Source organism: Cyanistes caeruleus, chromosome 1 (assembly GCF_971803275.1).
Source record: "Cyanistes caeruleus chromosome 1, bCyaCae1.hap1.1, whole genome shotgun sequence".
NCBI classification, from domain to species: Eukaryota; Metazoa; Chordata; class Aves; order Passeriformes; family Paridae; genus Cyanistes; species Cyanistes caeruleus.
In genome coordinates, this window is record NC_141701.1 from 141,323,576 (window position 1) to 141,332,520 (window position 8,945).

The 8,945-nt window shown below is 39.2% G+C and overlaps 1 long non-coding RNA gene across 1 annotated transcript; it reads left to right on the forward strand.

The window, feature by feature from the left end:
- Window positions 1-2,233: 2,233 nt before the first annotated feature.
- LOC147655974 (uncharacterized) lies at window positions 2,234-8,375 on the forward strand. Its single transcript, XR_015279505.1, has 3 exons — window positions 2,234-2,343; window positions 2,637-2,662; window positions 4,608-8,375. It is a non-coding gene; the product is annotated as an uncharacterized LOC147655974 (long non-coding RNA).
- Window positions 8,376-8,945: the final 570 nt, after the last annotated feature.

An 8,945-nucleotide genomic window follows, 5' to 3' on the forward strand; every position in this document is an offset into this window, starting at 1 on the left:
TGACTGGATCTGTGAAGGAACAGTGCTGTTTTCTGTGTGCATATGGTATCCCTGATTGCTTTTAATCACTGACCTATGGGCTGTTATCCAAAAGATTAGCAACATGAAAAGGATTCTGCTGTGCTGGTAAGACTATCAGGAGAAGTTAGGCCTCTAATCTGCAGAGATGCTCCTGTAAATTTTGTTTGTCATCTTCTGGCTTCTAACGTACTTGAGTAGCTACATAAATCTTACCTTTGATCTAGAGGTCTTCCTTCATATTATATTACAGCAGCACCTACTCAACCATGCTTGAGGCACCAAGCACATTCAGTAAGAAATCTCTCCCATCCTGAATAGCTTACAAGACCTTTTCTATCTATATGGAGAAAAAAAATAAAAAAAGGGAAAAAAAAAAAGAAAAAAGAAAAAAAAGGAAGGATAAAAAAAAGAGTTGGAAATAGAAAAGGAGCACACAGGTGACAGAACTATGAAATGTCAGCTGAGGGAAGAATCACCAAATACATGCTCTTTCCTGGAAAATAAATCAATTAGGGTGCCCCAAAGGAAAGTGATCTATAAAATCACGAGTTACATGGAGAGGATAAACAGAGAATGATCAGTCAGTGTTCACTGTTGCAGTACAAGGACATCAAATCAAACTAGCAGTTGGCAGACTGAACGCAGACAAAGAGACTCATTCTCACACAAAGGGAAGGAAGGTAAGACACAGACAGTGCTGCAAGATACTGGGGGGGTCCAAAGGCTTCACACTGACAGAAGAGCCATATGTTAGGGAGTGATTGAATACTAAGTGTTTCTGGCTTCAGCAGCCCCTGAACTTGAAATGACTGGAACTGAAGAGAGAATTCTTGGCAAGTTCTGCTACGTTTGTCCTGTCTTTAAACTCATCTGTAAGCTTTTTCTCATTGTTAGAGAAAGATTTTGGACTGACCCAGAAAAGGCTTTTTATGTTCTTATGTTACATTAAATAAGCAGATCAAGGACATTAAATTAAGCAAATTTGAATCAATCTGCGTCATAGGCCAGCAAAATAACTGGAATCAAGACTTCTACTATGGCTGTGCTCCATCACAGCTGCATCTGCTCTAGTAAATAAAAGTGACCAGAGAATGTTCTTTGGCCCTGAACCAAGTGGTAGGACAGGGCTATTGTCCATTCAGCTGAACGTTTTTCCTGCTGAAACCAGAGATACCACATCCAGACTGGCCATTGGGACTATTCCTTGGTCCACACCACTTCTTGAGAGTGATCAAAAACTAGAAAAAAACTGATCTTATTTTTCCATTACCAGGACCTAGCTATGAAGAAAAACAGAGGAAAAACATCTTTTCTGCATCAGGTCTTTGTAACCAATGGTCTCTGAAAGTTTGAGTGTTTCTAGACACGGGATGTTTTTGTGTTGCAGAATAAATCAAGTCTCCTATATTGCAAGTCCCTGGCATGACTCATATAATTGGTCCTGGACTGTCAGCAGCCTTGGAACTGTGCTCATGGTGATAATTAACCAGTGTCAGTTACTCCTAGTGCCAGTTCCATCTCCTGTAGCTGGGGTTACATCTTTTACACAGAAGTACTCAGAAGATATATTAATAATTTCAATGTCATTTAAAACCCTTATATATACAGAGATACAAGATGCTGTTCTAATGCCACTGTAGGGCTCCAGGTGCTGGAATTAATGTCTTCCTACAGAAAATGTATGAGTCCTCAGAGAGCTAGAAAACAGTGAGGGATAATAGTTCTCTAAAAGTTATGCTGCTTTTGCCAGATTAGATTATGGTCACTTCTGTTACTGAATTAGAGAAGGGGAGATAAAGAATCTTAGCTTTTTGTTTTCCTTCTTAAAAAATAATAATCTGTGAAGAGCAAAGAAATATGGTTGTTATCTCTCAGCTGTATACATGCAGTAGTGTTATTTGATATTCCTGAAACCAGGAACATCCTGTTTAGAAAATGAAAAAAAAAACAACAATGGGAATTACTACACTCTCTTCTTTTTTTCTGCTCCTCAGTCAAAGAAAAGTACTTGAAAAGCGTGAACACTGTTTAAAAATAGTTCTGCTGAAATATGCCCAGAGATCAGAAAAAAACTTCCATATTTGGAAGAACCTACAGTATGTTCTGCCAAAGTATTTGGCTTTTCTTTAGGTCAAGGCAACCCTGGGCTTTGCTGTTGTTCCCATAATGTGCTGTAGACGGGGTGAAAGTGCTCTCCTGTCATTTCCAGTTTACAGTACAGTTTGTGCTGGCTGGGGTGGGACATGCCTTTGCAGCCAGTCCTACTTCAAAAACCTCAGTAACTGCAAGCTCATATTCTCCCGTGCTGTATTTGTATTTCCTGTGAGTACACATGTAGAACAGGCAGAATTTCCATGCAGCCTACAGGATTTCTTTCCTTTTTTCTCACTGATTCCCCTCTACACATCCATTCAAAAATACTCATTTTAATTTTTTCAAAATTCTTTTTAGAAGACTTGGTGAGAACTAGTAAAAATATTACATTGCATTAGGTTATTTTCCTTCCTTCCTTTTATTTTGTTGTTGTTGCTATTGTTGTTTTTCTTTGTTCTTGTGAAATGTTTTGATGACATTATATTCTAAATATTTTTTTACTGTTAAATATTTCATTTCAGAAGTATTTCTGCTACCAGTAGTCATGGTGAGTAAAAGCTCCATTGATTCATCTAATAGACTGGGATTTATCCAACTTTTTTTCCCAATGACACCTCTTTGCATGTCTAAAGAATGAAGTACTGTTGAAATGCTTCCAAAGATTATGATGCATCACTGTGGGAATTAACTCAAGCATGACCTTATATTCCCCTTAAATGCCTTACTCTTTGGGTAGATAATTACATATTGCCATAGTACATTTGTTTTTTCTACTTTTTGCCTTGTTCAACTTTACTGTCTCTCCTGACACTGCTTTTCATGCTCTAAAAATAGTTGCCACCTAAGCTGGAGGGCTGGAGCCATTACACATCTTTAGTTTCATTGTGGTAGCTGAATATATAAATCTGGTCTTTCTAGAATACAAATTCCAGGCCTTCAGAAAGAGGGTTCAGGTACAGTGTTACCTCTGCTCTCCTGTGCTGTTCCAGCCAAATGGTTCCTTCTAAAATCAGGTGATTCACTCAAGGAATTTCCTGAGCAGCCCTGGCAGTAAGTATGTGCCATTTACTATCTCAGCATTTCCTTCTCCTCAGCTGCTCAGTTTCCCTCCCAAGCTACCTCAAATGAAGGAGGAAATGTCTTCATCTCCTGTCCTCAGAGGGCTGCTGGTTTGTAAATTTAATTCAGTGTACAAAGCCACATAATGCAAAAGAACTGATGAGCAGAGGGGACAACAGTTAATATCCAAACACAGTTCCTCAGTGCTTCGCTGTAGCTTGAACCAGATTATCGATAAGTAATAAATAACAGCCAGCTCCTATTTCTGATCTAATTCTATTTTCAATCCTGCTCTTTGCCACTCTCAGGCCCGCCATTCCTGAGGAGCCACCTGTGTTCTTGAGACCTTTTGGTCAAGGCGAGTCAAATACAAAAGAAGCTGAGGCTCAAGCCTGCACTGGAGGGCTCTGATGAACTCACAGTGTCTCATAAAATGAAGGATAGGGAGTTAAAGATTTGCTTTCTAGCTGGAAAAATGCATCCAGTAAATCCTACGGCTGGGTTTATAGGGACTTTGTTTTGTGGGCAAAATAAAAGTTAGGAAATAAAATTTGCTTCAAGGATTAAGCTTCTAATCCTTGGCTCTCCTTTGGCCAATAAAGTGTTTGATGGCTATTGTAAGTCTCCATCAAAGTCTGTGGCTCAGCACTGACTTAGCTAGTCCCCAGAGCAAACTAGAAAACCTCACATGTAGCTCAGAGCCATATCACCAAGCAAATCAGTAGGACCAAAACACAGTTTCAGGAATATTCATATTTTGCATAAAAACTTTACTTGTTGATAAGAGTTGCAGAAGCATCTCAGGCTTAATTAATAATGTGGTGTGTCTCCAGTGCCAGTCCTTGTTTCAAGGGGGTGCCCTGCAGAAATTCATTGTAGATCATCACAAGACTTCCCAGTGAGCCTTCCTGCAATAACCTAGTGAGCACACACTGAATCTCCAAATTCATTTTTTCAGGGAAAGTCATATACATTTATGATAAAACTGAGCCCTGTGTAGCTGTCAGTGCAAATGTTGAGATTCTCTCTGTTGGGTTTTATATTCCTGTACCTAGAGAAAAGTCAACTGGGGTGAGGATTCAGTGCTTTTTTTCTGAGGGGGAGAATTATAAGTACTTGGTATAATGACTTTGGGTTATCTCTGACTTGATGACTGATGACAATCCAAATGTAAGAAAATAATGTAATGTCTTATCTGTCAAGAGAAATGAATTGCTTTTAAAATCTTAGGTAAACTATGTGTTTTACATAGAACAAAATGAGATTATTGGTGAAGCTAAACTGGGACTTGGTACTATGAAATTACATGAATTTACACCAGCAATATCTGTGGGGTTTATCTGAGTTCTTGATAATGTAATTGGGGTCTTAATCTGTTAAACATTCAATTTGCATTGAATTTCAGAAGACTTCAAATATTTTTACCTTTTTAGGCCCCTCTGACAATCTTTCTTCACATGGAATTGTGGCATGTACACAGTCCCGGAGGAGAAATGAGGTACAAGGACACAGCAGCAAATGTTTCTGCTTCTGTGGGCAACAACATTCAGGTGTAGGAGCAATACTGACAAGGGAGATAATGTTGGCTCCAAAGAAGTGTCCATGGCTGCACACAGATCCTTTCCACTCTGGACTAAATTGTCTCAATTAATCAGGCATCTGCCCTTGGCTGAGAGCTCTCACAGGAACATTTACAATGGCCTTGATGTGTGGTAACTTGTTACTTTGAAGTGACTTGACTGAACATCTGACTCTGCCTCACCAGTGCCTCTTCAACTCTCAAACCTGAAAGAGAAAATTGGGAAATCAGGGAGTGTTTTAGGATTTACTGTTACTAGACTTTCATAATTGAGCCTTCTGACTCCTCTTGCTTGAGTTGATGAGCAAGCACTGAGTAGTTGGATGCCCTCACAGCCTCCAAGGCCTTTAAGTAATGACTTCTTCAGATGCTCAAAAGACCAGAATGCACTCCAGGCTGATCAACCATCTTCCTTGTGGATTAAAACCATCAGGAGTCTTTTAGTCCCAATGAGAAAATTGTTGGTCTGTTGTCTGTATCAGTCCTTCTACCTTTACTCTTGACATAAAGCACATTACCAGCTGTAGGCTGGCAGCTCTTTTTGGTCCTTTGTAGTACAGGCAGCACTCTAATAAACACCACCACTGGCAGTAGCTGAGCCAAGAACCATAAGACATGAATGTAAAACACTGCCAATTCCTATAGATTTTTTCTAGTACTCGTGGAATGCCACTCCCCATATTTTTTTCATCTCCGATGCGGAACGTACCCTCGGCCTCACATCACTTTAAATTAACGTGTCCTTACTGTTCCTTTGCTTTCTTTTTCCTCCCTTCTAAGAACGGCTGGTTTTATTTTCCTTTCTGGCTTACATTAGAGCCAGCTTAGATTTGATCACTACCAGTGCATCAGAGGAAACATACAGTACATACTGTGCTTTGAGCTGGGTGGACAGGCAGCTATACATAACCCTCAGTTAGCAATAATATGACTAATGAATACGTTGTACTATGGGTTTCCTGCAAAAGAGCAATTCACACAACCCAGCCTTTATCACATTGTTTTTGTTAGCCATCGCTCTTTATTTACTGTCACTGGGGCTGGGAAAGACAGCTCATTTTCTCAGCATTGTGCATATGTATCTGAGCTGGAGCTGGCAGTACAACTTGTTCTTCTCCTGCATGTTTTATAACCTGTTTTTTATTTTATAGTACTCTAGTAATTCATTCTCTCTAAAATTAAAGTGGAATGACTATTTTGTACATGGGCTACCTTGCACACATTGCACTCTACTTTTGAGAAAGCATAAAGGATTATATTCAAGCTTATACATCTGTCATGAGTACATTGAAGGTCCCAGAAATCCAGTAGTCTTTGCTGGCCTATTTGGAGGCATGTTTTTAATTCCAAGATGTCAGCTAGCTAGAGGCCTTTGATGGATTCAATTTTCAAACTATAAAGCATACTGCTTGTTTCAGTATCATTTCTAGCTGTTTATAAATGGAGCAGATTTACTGGACATTCAAGGAAACTGTTTCTCCCTGCTTCATTTTCACCATGCTGTGTGCTTCCAGAGGGTAAGAAAATAGCTGTGTCCCTGTTCAGCCTTTCCTCCCACACAATACTTTTCATTCTTCATCACAGAATTTACCTGTGTTGCTTAGGTGCTCATACTTCAGATGCTTGTACCTTAGGCATATAAATATCCACTATTTAAGGTTCCAAATCTTGTTGCAAGATTAAGGCCCATCATACAAACTTAACTTTCTTTTTCCTCTTATGATGACTTTATGTAAAAGCAAGATCCCCATAAAGGCACTTCAGTATCACTTTTTTCAGAAGAGAACAAGTACGTTTTTTGACTGGTATTTGTACAAATTCTTGCAGTTGGGTCCTCAGTGTCTCTTGATGTGAGAGCTGGTGTAAGAGCCGAAAAATTTTTACAGGACCACTTAGTATTTAACACCTTCCTTTCCTCTGGGTTTGTGCTCCTTTCACATTTAATATCTACACTGGTCACAAAGCTTATCACAGCAGCAAAAAAGAGCTATTGAATTTCAAGGCAGGTAAATTGTAACAGGCTCAACAGAGATCTACAAGAGGACTCTCTAAGACATGCTCATACACTAAAATAGCAAATATATATATATATCTTAGAAAAACAGTTCAGCTGCAGGAAAACAGCCATTAGAAAGTCATCATTTCAAATCAATGACGCTCGGCTTCCCCATTTCATAGTGTTCATCTCTCCAAATATTTAATTGTTTCTCCTCGTAGCTCTTTATTAGCCCCTTTGGCCATTTCTTCAGTTCTGGTTTTTTGTTCTTCTTTTGTGCAGAATCAGGTATTTTCCAACAGCATAACTATTCTTATTTCTGTAAAAGTAGCTGGTTTAGATGAAGGGAGTAGGTGACTACGGTTCAAAATGTTTGGGGTGATGTATACTCAGTCCAATATTACTTCTACTGATTAACTCAATCTCTTGCAGAGTTTAAACATTTAAAAGAAGAATTCAGTGTTAATTCTTGGAAAGTGTATTATTTACATAAAGCAGTAGGGAAAAAAAAAATCAATTCTCAGGCTGTGACAGTCAGCAGCCTCTTAGATTTTGTTCTTCTCTGACTCATACAGATAAAAAGGCTTCATGTCACATTTTGGCTCGTTGGTGAAATCTTTAGCCAGCCAGCCTGTTCCTGTGAAATGCAAGAAGAAATTCCTGTGAAGTCCTGTGCCCAGCCAGGCTTGGGGACATGCCAGTCTGCTGTGCCCCTCAATGCCACCAGAGCACAGGATTCTGCACAGGCAGGCTGAGGAAGCTGTGACAAAATACTGCAGCCTGTACCGTCACAGCACAGAGCTGCTGGAGTTTGTGTCACCTCACCCTTCATCCTCCCCTGGGACAGGGGCAAGATTTTTATGTATAAACATTATTATGTACCTAAGATAAGGTATTTTAAAACATTTATTTTTCTCTCTCAGAATGAAAAGTCTCTTTGAGGTATTTTTGCTTAGAGACTAACATTTGAAACATAAGAACTGCCAGGTACTTTCACACATTATTTTAAATGGAAAACACAAACAAAGCTCAGAGGAGAGACCATCCAATCCTACACACTCCTAAAATGCATTCACTCAGTGTTTTTATTTTTCTTCCTCCTTTTTCCCAAATATCCCAGCCTTGGAGAGAAGCAAAATAAATATTAGATATTGTACAGATGTGATCTCAGTATTTTGGAACTACTCAAAACAGTGGGAGCCCCAGACTGCAATCTTTATGCAGAAATTACCCAAATAAAGCTCCCACTGAGGCCAAGTGTTTTACTGCCATTTATACAATTGTATAAAATGAGCTACATGCTTTACAGAACAAATAAAGAAAAATCACATGATGTCTTTATCTCCTTCCCTAGTTTGTCTTACTCTCACAATTCATTGCATAAGAGAAACAGAGCACAGGAGCAGGAGAGAAAAGAAACACCATAAATGGCGATAGAAAACTCTATAAAAACAACAGCTGGATGGGGCAAAAGTTCCTTTGTTGAAGTCAGATGGCTATTTATTTTTAAACATTTGACAAAATATTTTGCTTTTTGATTGACTAGCTGATAAATCCACAGGAGCTTTACCTAAGTGGACACTAAATGAGGACTCGTGAATAAACCTGTTTTAAACTATTAGATCACTGCTGTGTATTATGGCCTTGTTTTTATCCAAAGACTTTTACTAAAATAGCACAGCTTTCATCTGAGCTCCCTTGTCAGACTGTGCTGTGAGGAACATTTTGGCACTGCTTGCTCCCCCCTGCTGATTCCCCAGCCCAGTGGATGTGGGGGAGCAGCAGCGCTGCCACTCTCCCTCCCACCCTCTGTGTGCCTCACACCTCGCTGCTCTGGAGGCTTCTCCCCAGAAACCCAGCTCACTGAAAAACAATTTATCACAGTTAGTGTTGTTCTTGTGATTATTATTATTATTATTATGATTATTTTTCAGCAAAGAAAATCTTTGTGATTTTTTTTGGTTTGTTTTTAAATCTGACCATTCAGATTCAAAGAGCCTCTCCACAAAGAGTTGCCACAAACAAAAATTTTTATAGGGACCCTGCTTTCAGAGCATTTTTGATCTTTTCTGCAATCAAAGATTTCTGATCTTTTCCTTTCTCTTGGTGACACCAAGATAAAAACAGCACTTTAGTTGACAGGATTATGTTGCAGTGAAATGGAGCTTTGCGTGGGAGTAAAGTGAGATCCATTGT